Below are 17,473 nucleotides of genomic sequence, written 5' to 3' on the forward strand. Positions count from 1 at the left end.
ATCTTAGTCATTTTCTAACCCCAACTTAATCTTAACTGGAACATTGACAATAACCATAAGCCTAATTGTAAGTAGATTCTAATATTAATAGCAATACTCTAGTTCACATTCATTCTAATTCTTACCAGGCTTATTCTAAAATTTACCTTCAGTTTGAGCCTCATTTTCTTCTCCTTCACTCTAACCCTAACCATAAGCTTGATACTAATAGTATCCCAATTCTAAAATTTATGAAAAATGCTCTTTTTCTGCAATCCTAACTGAAATTCCACTTGTAATTCTTGAAATAAATTTCAGGTTTTCTGTAAACCCTACAGATTTTCTCACTCTTAATTCTGAATGTATCTTGTTCCATAACAGCAATCATTATACCCATTGATCTCAATTCCTGATATTATGAAATAAATTGTACTTCCATTATCCCAGCATTTCCTGAATTCCTAGAACCTAAAATAAGTTCAGCTTTACTTATCATTTAACACATTTCTTTTTTTTTTCTTTTTGTCGGTCGTGGGGCTTGAACTCTGGGCCGGGGCACAATCCCTGAGTTCTTTAGCTCAAGGTGTGTGCTTTACCACTTGAGCCACAGCACCGCTTTTGGGTTTTCTGGGGGTTAATTGGAGATAAAAGTCTCACGGACTTTCCTGCCCGGGCTATCTTTGAACTGTGATCCTCAGAAATCAGCTTCCTGAGTAGCTAGGATAATAGGTGCAAGCCACTAATTTATCCCATTTCTTTACTGTATCCTCAACCCCGGTTAACCAGAAACCTAATCTTAATCACCGTCTGATTTAACACCAAATGGTTAATGTAAGGAAAATTGTCTAGATTCTATTCAATCACACATTTTTTGCTTCTACTTCTTAGTGTAAAAGTAAAATTTACCCTAAAGCTTATCCTTCCCTAACCCTAGCTAGAACAAACAAAGTATCTCACACTTTAAACCAAATTATATCTGAATGTTTAAAGTAACACTGGTTTTCATTCATTCTAACTTTGATGCCATTCATTCTTCTTAAAATATGTGGCAGTTTTACACAATATTTTATATCTTTTTTCTCATCCTAACCCAGCTCTAACTGGAATACCTTGCTAATCCTAAGCCTACATATATCTGAATCATCATGTTAATAAGAAGCCTCTTCACATTTATTCTAACTCTTGCTCAGCATGTAGGTCTAAATTTTACTTGCATTTTGAACCTAAAATTTTTAAGTGTTTTCCTATGTACTGGCAGGTTATATTTTTCATTATTTTTTAAAAAAATTTATTTTGTTGTAAAGATGCTTTAAAGAGGGATTAAATACACGTGTAACGTAAGGAGTACATTTCTTGTTGAGCATTGTTACCCCCTTCTGTCTTGTTCTCCCACTATCCCATCCTTCCCCACTTACCTTACTCCTCCCTCCCCAGGGTGTAAAGTTCATTTTCAACATAGTGTCTTGTGTGTATCATTGTTGCAATGGGTCATTCTGTGTTGAACCTAAATTTTCTATTTCTCTAATTCTAATTCTGTCTGGGACCCTAACACTAACCATAATAATAGTGATAACTCAATTCAGAAGTTAACACAAAATATTGAAGTTTTTATTCATCCTATTAATCCACTGTACATCTTGAATTAAGTTGCAGTTTAGCTTAAATATTCCAAATTAGTTTATATTCACGTATATGAAGATGTAATTTTATGTGAAAAGCAGAAGATCTTTGGAGAAAGGAGCAATGAAAAGGAAATAGAGGGAGTATAATCAAATGCTTTAAATATATTATAGAATTGCCACTTCTGACAATTAATAACTATTAAGACAATAACTAAAAATTAATAAAGAGCACACTGCTTTCTAGTGTTCCTTAAGAGAGCCATGATATGCCTTGTGAAAGAAATACTTGTGTTAGATAAACTTGTTCATGCATAATTTATATTGTTATTGGCCATTTATTTAACTTAATGAATAAAAATATATCAAATAATATCCCATGACAAAAAATATAAAACAATTACTTAGCAATTGTTTGAGAAAAAGTTATAGTCATGAGTTTTAGGAAATTGAATTTCTATTTCCCAGAAAATAATGAATTAGGATTACTAATCTAGTATTTATAGTAAGTTTAGAGAACATAATTGGCATGAAAAACAACTAACTGGACATCTTCTTTCTTGAATGAGTGATATTTTAAACATTGTCTTTTATTCAAATGAATACTTAGGTTACATTTCAAAATAAATGCAATTTTATCTCCTTTCAGAACAAGTACTTACCCTGCAATTAAATGTACTAGAATATTCAAGTATTTAAAAGCTAAAATTTCTATGTTTGATATGTAACTCTACATATTCAGAACGACATGATTTTTTATTCATAAATGGCTAACCTCAGGTTTTTGCTTCATCAATATAAATTGTTTCATGAGGTTGTAGTGAAGGCTCCAGTAACCAGAGTGGTCAAAACCATTTCCTGAATTCTAAATTTTAAATCTAATCATTTTTAGCCTTTGATTATATCATTTATTGTCTCTTCAGAGCAGTTAAGCTAAAATAAATACTACTTTTTAAACATTTCACTCACATTGTAAATAATATTAACATAGGTAAAAAAGACACTAATTATTTCAGACTCATCATATTTGGTGATCTTAGTGTGAAAAATGAAGAGAGTAGAAGGACTTTATACTCAATAAATATTTTTGGTTAAATTAAATCATATATCTGGATTTCTAATTTGAAGGTTAAACACATGGAAACAGGAAAACAATAAAAAATAATTACTTTGGGATCATTTTTCTTCTTAAAATTATGAAGCAAAAATATCTCTAAGAAATATATTTTTCAATAAAATGTTTCAACCCTTAGTAAAGTGCATTATACTTTAATATGAAGTTTTTCTCAAAATAGAAATTCTTCACTAATCTAATGTATGTATTTATGCACAAAATGCTGTGACTTCTAGTCTTGTTATGTGATTTTATGTATATTTTTAGTTGTGACATGATTCCTACTTACATTTATTACAAACATCTGTAATTATACAAATCATGCCTATACACACTAATTTACATAAGATAATATTCAAACAAAATTATCTTTTTTCCTGTCTCCAACAGGGAAGGATGATGTGCTGAAGTATATTAAATGAAAGCACTCTAATGAAGAGTCTTTATGGAACGGAAATTTGCAACATGAGAATGGGATCATGAGCATTTTCTACTTGGCTGAACAGGAATTCTTGTTTATACTTTCTTACCTTTTAATCACACAAGGAAAGCCACAAAATTTGAAGTTCATATGAAGGAATTGCATTCCTAAATGAAGTGGCAACCCTGCTCAAAAGTTTGATCTTTTCACTAGTTCTTTGTGCTTGCTGGCTGATCTATTTCTGTATCATATCTTTCATATTATTAAGCATATTAGTAATTCAGCTGTGAGTACATTGCAAGAGAGTCCTGAAAATCACAACTATTGCTGTGTAATAATCAGAAGAGAGGAAAAAGATTATAATAATCTTCAATACCTCCCTTTGGCCTTCAATATACCAATTAATTACCAAAACAATCCTGTAAGATGTTAGTTTATTTTTTTCTTTTTAATTAGAGATTAAGCAAGTGCTTTTAGCAGTTAAAAGTGATGACAGCGGTATCAGAGCTCTGATATGAGCACCTTCTCTATAGCAAATAATGCTCTATGGACTGTAAATATGGAAGATACACTAAAATTCTCTCTACACACACACACACACACACACACACACACACACACACACACAAACACACACACACAGAGCTGCCACCAGACACATCAGAGATCAGTTCCATTCATTTGTAATAATAGTGGATTGATGTTTGCGCCATTGCTTTAACTTGGCTTCAAAATCCTGCCTGGACCTTTATCTTTCTCTGAGATCAAGTCCCTAGATCTTAGTATACTCTGTGTCTGTATATTCATAATATGTTCCTGGCTGCTTCAGGCCAATTCACAATACCCTGAATACAGGATCCTCAAACTTGACATCAAAGCAAACTCCATGAATTTATACTACTATTCCAAAATACTAAAATTTATTGGATCTAGACATGAAAAAAAGACACAACTTGTTACTTTAGTAGCAATTGACATCATGCAATTAGAAGAATATTGATCAGGAACTGAGGTAAGAGAATTGGAGTATGTCTAAAATGTAGAATACAGGATCTGTATTACAGATACAAAATCTTGTTCAATAGGCTCATGTAATCTTATATTGGAAGCAAAATTTACATATACAATTTTCCAGTTATTTTGCTTACATATCACTTCTGATCACATATCCTCTTATGAATGTTTATCATATCTTTGAATAAATCACACGATTTGTGTGCAAATTATCATCTTAAGGAAAGACAGTCTGATTTTATATCTTTCCTTATTTTTTGTTTCCCTGTTTGCTGAAAAAAATGTATCCCTGGAAACAGGATACTGACAGCAAATCTGGGTGTAATTTTCATTTTTAAAATTTCAAATATAATATAAACTTTGTTTTGACTAGTCATTTTCTAACAATGAGTGATATTCATGAGCACTAATATTTTGGTGCCTTTAAATAAATTGAGATGATGTTCTGGTACCTCTTGGGTCTAATTGACTTAATCATTGGATCATTCATGTATAAATATTTGCATTGTACTTTTTAATTTTTATATATAAAATAGTCCCCAAAGTTTTACTTTAAAGTGATAATTGGAGGGTGTCTTCATGTTCAAAACTTTATATTTATTTCAATTAAAGTACTGAAAACACATGACCTTCACTGGAGCAATATGATGAGAAACATGAGAAAGATGAGAGACATATTTCTAGAAAAAGATGAGAACATATTTCTAAAGAGAATGGATATGTTGATTAAAACATAGAAAAGAGTAAAATAGGTTTCATGCTTGAGACTGCATAAATTTCATATGAATGTAGCTCAAGATGAGATGGAGAGATGAATTCATATTTATATCACTGAGATTTATATCACAATATAAGAAATATATATATTTTAAGGAATTGGTCATTCAAAGCCCTAGATACCTAATGGATTAAGAATGGAATTGAAAATTGAAAATGAAAACAAACCAACATGCAGGTATTATGATTTTATAATACTAATATGAAATAACTGAAGCTTTTGTCTTCTGAAAAGGAATGGTTAGCCTATAATTTCAATGTAAGGAATCAGTTGTAATGAGTCTAAAATCTTTTCCTCCAAGATATCCAAGAGTACTATACTCATCCTCTAAAGAGTAAATAAGTAATTATTTTCCTTAGTTTTGCTTAATATTAATTTACTTGTAGCAAAAGGTTAAAATGTCTGCTCTCTTGCTTTCAATGTAATAACATACATTTCATATTATTACTGTCTCTTCATAGAAGCCTGAAATCGCTATTTCAAAGTAACACAAACAGAAACACAAAAATAACCGGATACAACCATCACAAATCCTAAATTATGTGAAAAAAACCACAATATCAAAAATAAACCTGAGGAAGTGGAAAAACAATGGCAGAATAACAATAGAAAATTACCCCAGCTCTAGCTAATGAAACAGAGATTTAGAGTCCTAGCAGGTACTCCACTTCTAGCAGGTCAAACCAAGTCAGGTATAATTATATAAATATATATATGTATATATATATATATATATATATATACATATATATATATAATTCAAAAGAAGATTTTTATACTGTTTTCACAAGGAAACAGAAATCTATGATAAGTTACCTAGCCAGGCAAGTGACTGCTGTGACTGTGTTTCCCAACATATTCAAAAGCACAGATGCACTGTGGAAATAAAAGGGCCACATGGGAAAAAAGCACGAACAGAGACAGCCACATCCAAACACAGACACAATTCACCTTACCACTGGACAGTTCGAACTGTCTTTGGAACCACAAGTATTAACATGACAACGTTTCAGCACAAATGATCTCTAATCCTACGCTTAATGCTCTAGACAAAAACCTAAGTCCAGAAAAACAAATCACAGCAGAAGACCAAACCAACACCTGGCAAACCAACCAAGAACATAGAGAGTCACCTGTTAAGATCATAGATCCCCCAAATGAAAGCCAATAAATCCTCCAAATGGACAAAACAAATCAGAAAAATACAAGAAAACTGATGCCAAGGTAGTATAATTCACACAGGAAATGACCAGACATTAGAACAGACAGTTAAGGACCTAGAAGATAGTAGTCAAAATACATTAAAAGTACTGCTGAAAAATGTGATTAGCGAAAAGATACAAAACCTCCACAAGGAAATTTGTGAACAAGACGAGACCAACCAAAGATTAGCAAAATAATTCATGTAGACTACAAACAGAAAGATAAATAAATTCTGAGAAGGCAAAGGAGTCCAAGGGAAAAAAATAGATACCTAGTTAAAAGGTATGAGAGAAGACACAGCTAAAAAGCCAACCCCTCCAGTGCCCCTACCCAAAGAAAAGATGTAAAGAAAGTCCACACAAGACCTAAAACAAAGCTTTAATAAAGATAGAAGCCCTGAAAAATGACAAATTAGGAGACAGAGAAATCCAAAACAAAATAGAAAGTCTCTAGAGCGAAAAGATGACATAGAAGATAATTTTGGGCATCAAAGACAGACTAGGTCTAATAGAAAAGAGGAGAAAATCATTTAGAACAAATCCAAGAAATAAGAAACGATCTTGCTGGAAGTTCCAGATTCAGTTAGAAGATCAAACTTGGGGGAGATAGGTATCAAAAAGGAGAAGAGCAGGAAACAAAATGGATGGGAAACATATTACAGAATTCAAGCAGAGAACATGCCAAATATCAAAAGAGATAGGCTCATTCAGAGAAGAGAAGCCTTTAGAACACCAGAGAATACCAGAACAGAACAACCCACCACCACATCATAATCCATTAGAGGATCATTAGAGATCAAGGAAAGGATTCTTAAAGCTGCCAGGAGAAAAGACTGATTATTTATAAAGGATATACAGTCAGAATAAATAATGATTTCTTGGCCGATATGGTAAAAAGGAGAGCCTGGCATGATATATGGCAAACATTAAAGGCAAACAACTAGCAACCGTGAATATTGTCCCAAGCAAATCTCTCCTTTACATTTAAAGGATATATAAAAAATATTTCATGACAAAGAAAACTTGAAACAATTTACCTCCACCAAATCGGCAAGATTGAAATTAATCAAATATATCCTACATAGAGAAGGTCAAGAAGAACAGGAAATGGTTATATAAAATGCTCCCTACCAGAGAACAAAGTAAATATAATAAGAATAGATGAGGCACAGCTCCTAACAGCAGGTGTATAAAATAGCAGGAATTATTAGATATTTCCCAGCCTCAACTCTCAATATCAATGGACTTAAATTTCCAATTAGAAAACACAGATTAGGGGCTGGGAAGGTGGCTCAATGGTAGAGCGTTTGCCTTGCATGCCTGAGGCCCTGGGTTCGATTCCCCAACACCACATAAGCAGAAGAAAAACAAGTCAGAAGTGGTGCTGTGGCTCAAGTGGTAGAGCACTAGCCTTGAACTGAAGAGCTGAGGGACAGCGCCCAGGCCTAGAGCTCAGGCCCCACAACTGGACACCCCCCCCAAAAAAAGAAAACATAGATTAGATAGTAGTTTCAAAAAACAAGACACATCCATCCAGTTTCCACTAGAGATACATTTCATTGATAAAAACAAACACATACTCAAACTGAAAGGCAAATGGACAGCATAAACAGGCCAAAGTGGAATTACTAACATAAAATAATATAGAATTCAAATTAAAATTAGTAGGAAGAGACATTACATATTGATAAAGCAGCTCTCCATTAGGAGGATATATCAAGTTTAATATCAATGCCCTGAATCCTGGAGCACCCCACATCATCAACCAAATACTACATAACCTTTAAACACATCTCAACCCATCATTGTCATGCATGGATTGGTTATGCAAGAGAAACTCAACCAAGAAACTGAAGACCTAAATAATTGCATTGACCACCTAGCCCTAAGAGACATCTACAGAATATACACTCAATGTCAGTATATACATTCTTTGCAGCAGGTCATGGAAGATTCTCCAAAATACAACCTATCCTATGTCACACAGAAATTCTGTCCAAATTGAAAGAAAAATTAATTGAATTCCCAAACCTTGTCAGACCACAGCAGAATAAACTTACAATTAAACAGCTAAAGCAAAAAAAAATTGTCAAACCCATGAAGACTGAAAAAGATATTGCTGAATGACCAATAGGGCACTGAAGAGATTAGAATAGAAATCTGAAAGTTTCTGGAATTTAACAAAAATGAACACACAAAATACCAGCTCCTCTGGGACATATTAAATGCAGTACTTACAGGAAAATTTATAGCTTTGAATGCCTACATCAAGCAATTGGGGAAATCTCAAATCAATATTTTTATTATGTACCTAAAGCTCTTTGAAGAGAGGAACAAGTCCAAACCTAAGTGGGCGGAAACAAATGAAAAAATTAAGTCAGAAATAACTAAATAAAGACAAAGTAAAACATAGAAAGATCAACAAAACAGAGCTGGTTCTTTCAATAAATTAACAGACTTGACCCTTACCAAATCTGACTAAAAAGAGACCTTATATAGATAGAAAGATAAGTAAAAACACACAGATTGGGAGAAAGTCTTTAGTTGCTCTGCAACATACAATGGCCTCATATCTCAAATATTCTTAGAGCCCCAAAAGTTAACCCCCCCAAAAAAAACAAATCCTCATAGAAACAACAACCTTCATAATATAAGTGGGCTTAAGATTTAAGGAGAGACCTCTCTGAAGAAGAAATATGAATGGTCAATAGATACATGAAAAAATATGCAACATTTCTGGCCATAAAAGAAATGCAAATCAAAGCAAAATTGAGATTCCACCTCACCCCAGTTTGAATGACCATTACGAAGAAAACTAATAATATCAGATGCTGGGCTGGTGGGGATATGGCCAAAAAGGAACATTACTACACTCACTATTGGTAGAAATGTAAACTTGTTCAAATACTCTGTAAAAAAGTATAGAGGTTCCTCACTAGAGCTCCCCTATGACCCAGCAATGATGGATCAAGAAAATGTCATATATATTCACAAGAAAATTCTATGCTTTCATCAGAATGAATGAAATTGCACCATTTGTAAGGAAATGAAATAATTTGGAAACATAATAATTCAAACAAGCCAGACCGAAAGAATCATAGGCTACATATTTTGACTCATTTGAAAAAACTAGTATATGTCTAGGATATTCCCAATAGCTCAATAGCAATATGCATATCACCATAAAATGATTCTTATCGAAATGAGCTCCAAGAAATGGATACAAGATGATTGTATAGTGAACTGTTTTTAGTTATTTCTATTTAGTTTTTACCCTTTGGTTTATTCCCTGTAGTCACTGTTTTTGATTTCTGTACCCTTTGTCTTATACATAAGTTAATCTGATTTGGGGAAGGGAAGGGAAATCACAAAAATGGTGGGACAAAGATTATCCAAAGCAACAGTGATATTCACTAGACGCTATGTTAGAAATAAGCTTTACAACTTTGTGTGAGTGGGATGTCAGGGTTGGGAGAAGCACGAAAAAATAAGGAAGGGGTAACACTGTTAAAAATGTACTCATTACTTATGTAACTGTAACCCATCTCTCTGTATATCACCTTCATAATAAAAAAAAACAAAACAAAAAAAGAACTCATCCAAATACAGAAAATTAGAGACAAAAATGAGACAACACAACAGATATAAGCAAAATTGAGAATGTTATAAGAGAGTATTTTGACAATCTTATGCCAATCACCTGGAGAATCTTGGAGAAATTGATGCTTTCCTATACTGGATCTGAACCAAGAAGTAATACGTAAGAAGAAATGAAATTGAAATGTCAGTAAACCACTTCCCATTCCAGAAAAATCTAGGACTCAATGAATTTACCATGAAAATAAGGCCTGAAAAGAACTTAAAATACACAGATGTAACTCTTCAATGGATAGAAAGGGAAATGGAATTATCAAACACATTCTATGAAGCTAGAATTAGACTCTTCCTCAAATCACATAGGGACTCACCAAAGAAAAAGAACTATGAACCCAACTCTTTGATAAACAATTATGCAGAACTTCTTAATAAATTTCTCACCAACTAATTTCAGCAACTAACAAAATATAATATTGTATGATCAAATAGGATTCACCCTAGGATACAATTGGATTGAATATTCTTGTCAATAATCATAATACAAACCATAGGAGAAGCAGGGACAAGAAAACACATGATCGTCTATAGGGATGTAGTAATAGCTTTTAACAAGGTCCAATACCCCTTTATGAATAAAAGGTCTGAGAAGCTAGGAATGCATGGAACATTCCTCAATATAATACACACACACACACTCACACACACACACATATATGACACACACATACATATATATATGAAACACATATATCACACACACACACACACACACACACACACACACACACACATATATGACAGAGATAATTAGCATTTACCTAACCGTGGAAGCATGGAGACATTAACATCAGGAATGAGACAAGGATGTCCACTCTCTCCACTACTCTTCAATATGGTAGTGGACTTTCTAGCAAGAGCAATAGGCAAGAGAAAAACATAAAGGGGATCCAAATAGGGAAGAAGTAAAACTATCCCTTTTTTACAGATGAAATGATCCTGTATTTAAAGGACTCTATAGCTTCCTCCTCCAAGTTACTAAAGGTGACACTAACCTTCAGCAAAGCAGCAGGGCATAAAACCACTAGAGTCAGTAGTTTTTCTGTGTTACCAACAATGGGAAGATCCAGGCTGAAATCCAAAAAAACAACCTCATATGTATTAGCTTCAAAATCAAAGCAAATCTAAACTAAACCAAACAACAACAGGAATTAATTAATTTAATTAAAAATGTGAAGGACCTCTACTGTGAAAACTTTAAAAATCTAAAAAGGGCAATTGAAGGAGACTCAAGGAAATGGAAAATCTTTTAATGCTCCTGGTTGGAAGAATTTACATGAAGAAACGGCAATACTGCCCCCAAACAATTGACAATGCAATACTCATCAAAATCTCAACTATATACCTCAATACAATAAAGAAAGCAATCCAAATTTAATAAGGAATTACAAAATTACAGATGAAACAGAAGGCTTAGAAATGAACTCATGGGCCTATAGTGATCTTACACACACACACACACACACACACACACACACACACACACACACACACACACACAGAGTGGAATTCTGTTCACCCTTCAGAAAGGATGACTTTTCACAAGTCTTAAGGAAAATGAAAGGCTTGGTACAATTATACTAAGAGCAAAAAGAACGGAATGCAGACTCAGAGCAATATAAGTTTCATGGATCCATTCATTTATGGTAGCTAGAAGGTGCCTACAAGTCTACAAATAAACAAGACTGATTCTATCTTGTCTCAGTTAGAATGGCCATTATCAAGAAAGCTAACAATAGCAAATGTTGACAAGGATGTAGCCAATTGGGAACTCTATTACACTGTTGGTGGGAAATTACACTTGTTCATCCACTGTGGAATGCAATACAGAGTTTCCTGAAAAGACTAAATATAGATCTCCCTTAAGACCCAGTAATTCCCCTCATCGGCAGTAATTCAATAAACAACAAGCAAGCTCACATGAAAGCTACCTGCATAACCCAGGCCCAGAGTTCAAGGACTTGCAAAAAGTTACCACTGCTGTTATTTGTTTCTTCAAATATGAACTTTCGACATGAGAAACCAAATCATTCTTTTTGCACTAGCTAGGATAGGACTTAAATGTTGTGGGTGATAAAAAGGCTTCTTTGTTGAATGTTAGGAAAAGAGGTAGGCAGTCCAAGAAAAGGGAGATTTTGTTGTTGTTAGTTGAGGGGCTTGAAGTCTGGGCTTGGGCACTGTCCCTGAGCTCTTCAACTCAAGGTGAGTTCTCTACCTCTTGAGCCACAGTGCAACTTCTGGTTTTCCTGTGGTTAAATGGAGATACGAGTCTCAGGGACTTTCCTGCCCAGGAGGCTTTGAACCACTGTCCTCAGATCTCAGCTTCCTGAGTAGCTAGGATTACAGTTGTGAGCCACTGGCACCAGGATAAAAATGGGGGAATTTTAGCAAAGAAAATCCACCTCTTCACCTGTGTCTAAACCTCAGATATCACTAACACTTCATCCTCAACTCATTTCATCAGATATTTGTAAAGTTTCTCTTTCCCTTTATGTAGGAATACTGCAGTCAATATCAACTCAGCTGTGGGACTGGATCAATTGTATGTTAATTGCTAGCACCTAAATCAAGAACTGTTACATCAAAACAAATGAACCTCTCATTTGGAATAATTGTTTTCTCTTTTTATTACAAATCTGTGCTTTATTAATTCCTAATGTGATACTGGACCTCCTGATAGAATGATGATATTTTCTTTCTCTTCAGCAATTGTCCTTCTCCCACATGTGGTCAAATATTTAAGATTTCAAAGATTTCCATTGATAATTCATTAAGTTGACCTCTAAGATAATGTGCATTTCTGGAATTTGGTCTGCTGTCTTGTTCTTACATGCACAGGCTTTCTATGATTTATTTGTTCTACAAGGAATTCTACTTTCCAATCTTCGTGTGATCAATTTTAGTCCCTCTCATCAGTCTTTCTGACCCTCTCTCTGGAGTCTCATTTGAGTCTGTCTCATAAAAAATATATTATCAACTAAATGACTCTCAACTTCTGTTTCTGGCCTGACTTCATGTAGTCTGTGATAGCAGCCCTGACTGGCTGTGCTTACTGGAGTGTTTTTTGTTTGTTTTGTTTTTGTTTTGTTTTGTTTTTAGAAGTCTAGGATCACGATTGAAGGTAGTAGCTTTTCTGAGCCTTTGTGATCCCCTGGCTTAGAGTCAATGGGTTTTTCTCCTAAAGATACAAAGAACAGGTGACTAAATTCCTGTTTAAATTGTCTCAAAATGAGGCAATCTGGCATCCTTGCAAAGCCATCAAAAATTCTCTATAACCAATTACAGAATGTTATATCAAGATGGCTTGTTAAGATGACTGTTCATTGGAAATGTTCATTTCCAAGTCACCACCATACAACTGATCACATCCCTGGGAGCAGACTTTTGGAAGAAAGGTTCCCCTTCCTTCCTTATCTTATTATAGATCAAACCATAATATTCTGCAGTTGTGGTCAGCCTGGAGCACCTTTTCCCAAGAATATTTTGTAGTGTAAAAGAGGACCAACTATCAAAATAAAGGTGAAAATACTTGTCTACTACAGAATGATTTATTGTGCTTATATCTATTGTTATTTTCACAAAAAAAATCTATTGTTATTTTCATTACTTCAAACACATGGATAATTTATATTGGGATTAGACAAGTGGCAAAGGATTAATAGAATAAAGATTCCATTTACTTTCATATATCCAATATAATATACTTAACCCCTTATGAAAAATTAAATCCAACTGTAGAAACAATGTCAAAAATATAAAATAAGCCTTAATATGAATAATCTGGCACACATAAACCATCATCTACTCAGAAATGCAGTCTCTATAAATATTTATTTGGTGCAAAATAATAAGAATTTAATTAATGTATATGACTTTTATGTATCATCTGTAATACTCCTCATTTATATAATTGTATATAATTTTATAGACGTTACCTAGACAGGAATTTAACGTGCATGTAGAAATCAAATTTCCACAATTTATGCTAGATGAGAAGAGTCATACTCTCTTGTACTGTGTGGTGTGAATTTTACCACAGTGCTGAACCCTTCCACTTAATACCAAAAGTCATGTGCAATAATTTATTATTTGATGTTAAGATGAGTGCTAATTGTAGAATACACTTAGAATTATTACATTAATTCACAGAATTAAAAAGTAATGATATATTATTTGTTTAAATTCCAATGCTTCTCAATTTTACAATTCATGAAATATATTATTAAAATTAGATTCACTTTCTTCTTTTCTATAGCTGCTAAAAGTAAAATTATATATTAAGGATTCAACATTAAGAAATCAATAATAAGTAACTTATTAAAATGATGTAGTACTAAACTGTGATTTGAATTATGGTTCTAACAAATTGTGATGTAAACAACTGTTAATAGAATTATAGTTCATATTTTTAAACTTACCAGCTTGTTATTTGTTTCCTAATTGTGTCATTTGTTATTTTTGGTCCAAGTTGACTCTTCATCTTTATTGTTTAGTTTTCTATTTTATCTCTATTGGTTTGCTGATTGTGCATTTTGTTTTCCCTTTTTAGTTACTGACATGAGGCTGAAAATCTGAATGCTAGTTAATTACTTCCTATGTTAAAGTAAAATTTCTGCTCTCCACATCTGTTCTACTCTTAGTATAGTATTTTCCCCAGTCCCATATACTGTCTTGCTGCTCTCATGTATTTTATTTTAGTTTATTTTTATTGTGAAAATACCGTACAGAGGGGTTACAATTACATGGGCAAGATAATGAATAAATTTCTTATCAAGCATTGTTGCCTCCGCCTTTGTTTCCCCTTCTCATCCCTTCTTTATTTTATTTTTTATTTAAATTTTACTGTCAAGGTAATGTACAGAGGGATTATAGTTATCTAAATAAGGTAATGAATTTATTTCTTTTCTAATTTGTTATCCCTTCCCCCATTTTTCTCCCTCTTCCCTCCCAACAGCCCCTCCAAGATTATTTCCAACATATTGTCTTCTGTGTATCATTGTTACATAGGCTCCCCCTTGTCATTTGTCTCACCATTTTTCCCTTTCCCTAACCTAGTTCATATTTACAATAACCAGAGTTATTCAAAATCAAATACAGTGACTAAATATTAATCAAAACCAAATACAGCGACTACAGGGGATAAACTATAGGTGGGGAAAACACAAAAGGATAAAAAGAAATCCTGCAGTACATTAAGAACAACAACAACAAAGAACATGTCTTGGAGTTCATTTCACTTGGAATCACCTTATACGGTCATATGTACATAGCTATAGGGCTATTCTGCTCATCTACTAAGATTATCCTTGATGTACACAATAATGCTCCCCTATTACCCAGTAATCTCACTTCTGGGCATTTAACCAGGTGGCCACAAGCAATGCCACACTAAAGCTACCAGCACAATTATGTTTATCACAGTATTATTTACCATAGAAAAGATATGGAATCAATCTAGAGGCCCCTCAGTAGATGAATGGATCAAGAAAATGACACAAACACACACACACACACACACACACACACACACACACACACGGAATACTATGCTTTCATCAGAAAGAATGATACCACCTCATTTGTAAGGAAATGGAAGTTCTTGGAAAAAAATTATATTAATTAAGCCAGACTTAAAAAAACATAGGTCCCAGAGTTTCCTTTATTTGTAATAATTAGTTTACACCAAGGATAATCTCATGTATTTTAATTAGACATTTTGTCCTATGTTGAGCATACAACATTATTGTTATATTGTTTGTTATTATTTCTGCAAACAGGCAGGTATATTTAAAGAATTATGTTTATCTTATCCAATACTGGAGGAAGAACATCCAAAAGAGCAACCCCTATTAGGAAGAACATCTCGTACTTACTTAGCTTCATTCCTATGTAAGGCCAGTGTTGTCCCCTGTATCCTCATGTTGTACATTACAAATCTATACCGGTTCATCCTGTATCTCTACTATTTTCTACATTATGACATAAATGCCCCAGCAATTCCACTTTGCTTTACTTTAAAAAAATATTCTCTCTTAATGTTTGAGTTTGGTGTGTGTGTGTGTGTGTGTGTGTGTGTGTGTGTGTGTGTGTGTGTGTGTTTACAAAAAACAGAAGACAACATTTTTCCTCATTTAGAATACATCATTCAGGTCATTATAGGTTGTGGATAATGGGAGAAGTCTTGTTTTAAGGATGAAACATAAAAATATATTTGTGCATGCACCACAGTTTATTAGTCTGTAGTTGAACACTTAACTTCAATTATTATCTTGGCTTTTGTGAATAATGTGAATAACAATGAAATACAGATACATTTACAAGTTACCCAGAGAGAAATAATCACATGATTGGTGGGTCAGATGATATTTCAACTTTGGATTTCTTTAGAAAACTGCATACTATTTTCTACAAGGAGAATACTAACCTGTATTTTGACCAAGAGTGTAGAAAGTTTCCCTTTCTCCACACTCTCACCAGCCAACATTATTACCTTTTGAGTTTTTTTTAAAAGGGCAGGTTTTTACTGTGTGCAGGACCCAAGATGACCTCAGACCCAAATCCTTTTACTCCAACCTCCTAAATGCTTCGAATTACAAGCCTTTACCACCACACCTGGTTCTTTTGATTTTTTTGATGAGGGTTATAATAGTTATGAAGTAGTATCATAGTAATTTTGAATTGCATTTCTCTAATGACTTCTGTTTACAAAGCATTAAGCCAGCATAGAAGTGGTATTAAACACAACTTTGTAAACCCACTGGCAATTTTCTCTGGGCCTGGCTTACTTCACTTAATATAATTTTTTACAAGTCTTTCCATTTCCTAACAAATGGGGCAGTCATTCTTTCTGATGGAGGCATAGAATTCCATTGTGTATATATACCACAATTTCTTGATCCATTCATCTAGAAGGGACATCTGAGTTGGTTCCATATCTTAGCTATCATAAATAATGCTGCAATAAACATAGTTGTGATAGTAGTTTTAGTATGGTCTTGTTTGTGGTCATTTAGGTAAATCCCCAAAAGTGGGATTGCTGGGTCAAAGGGAAGCTTTATGTGGAATCTTTTGAAGAACCTCCATAATGCTTTCCAAAGTGGTTGAACACGTTTACATTCCCACCAACAATGCTGTATGGTTCCCTTGTGGCCACATCCCCTTTAGCATCTGTTGTAAAAATATGGAACGCTCCACGAATTTGCATGTCATCCTTGTGCAGGTGCCATGCTAATCTTCTCTGTATCGTTCCAATGTGAGTGTATGTGATGCTGAATTGAGCACAGAATAATATTTTTTATATCTAAAGTGCAATTGATTTTTTTAAACTACACAATTCAAAAAAAGGAAGTTCAAAAGAATTGTCGTAAAATTTTACAACCATATATTTCTTTTTTTATTTTTATTTTTTGTGAACATACTGTACAGAGGGGTTACAATTACATGGGCAAGATAATGAGTACATTTCTTATCAAGCATTGCAGCCTCCTCCTTTGTTTACTCTTCACATCTCTTCCCAGCCTCCTCCCCCCGCCTCCCCCACCCAATCCTCTCCTCCCCCCCCGCCCCCCGCACCAAAGTTGTAAAGTTCATTTTCGACATGACAACTTGTACTTCTCATTGTTGCAACGGGTCCACCTGTATCCTTAAATGACTTGTTTTTCCCCATCTCCTCCACAAATTATACCGACATCA

At 33.8% G+C, this 17,473-nt stretch overlaps 1 non-coding gene across 1 annotated transcript; it reads right to left on the reverse strand.

Annotated features, from left to right (window-relative positions):
• Positions 1–16,955: 16,955 nt before the first annotated feature.
• LOC122098024 lies at positions 16,956–17,062 on the reverse strand. The gene has a single exon (XR_006145645.1). It is a non-coding gene; the product is annotated as a U6 spliceosomal RNA (small nuclear RNA).
• Positions 17,063–17,473: the final 411 nt, after the last annotated feature.

This window comes from Dipodomys spectabilis, unplaced genomic scaffold (assembly GCF_019054845.1).
Source record: "Dipodomys spectabilis isolate Male_0828 unplaced genomic scaffold, ASM1905484v1 ptg000451l, whole genome shotgun sequence".
NCBI lineage: Eukaryota > Metazoa > Chordata > Mammalia > Rodentia > Heteromyidae > Dipodomys > Dipodomys spectabilis.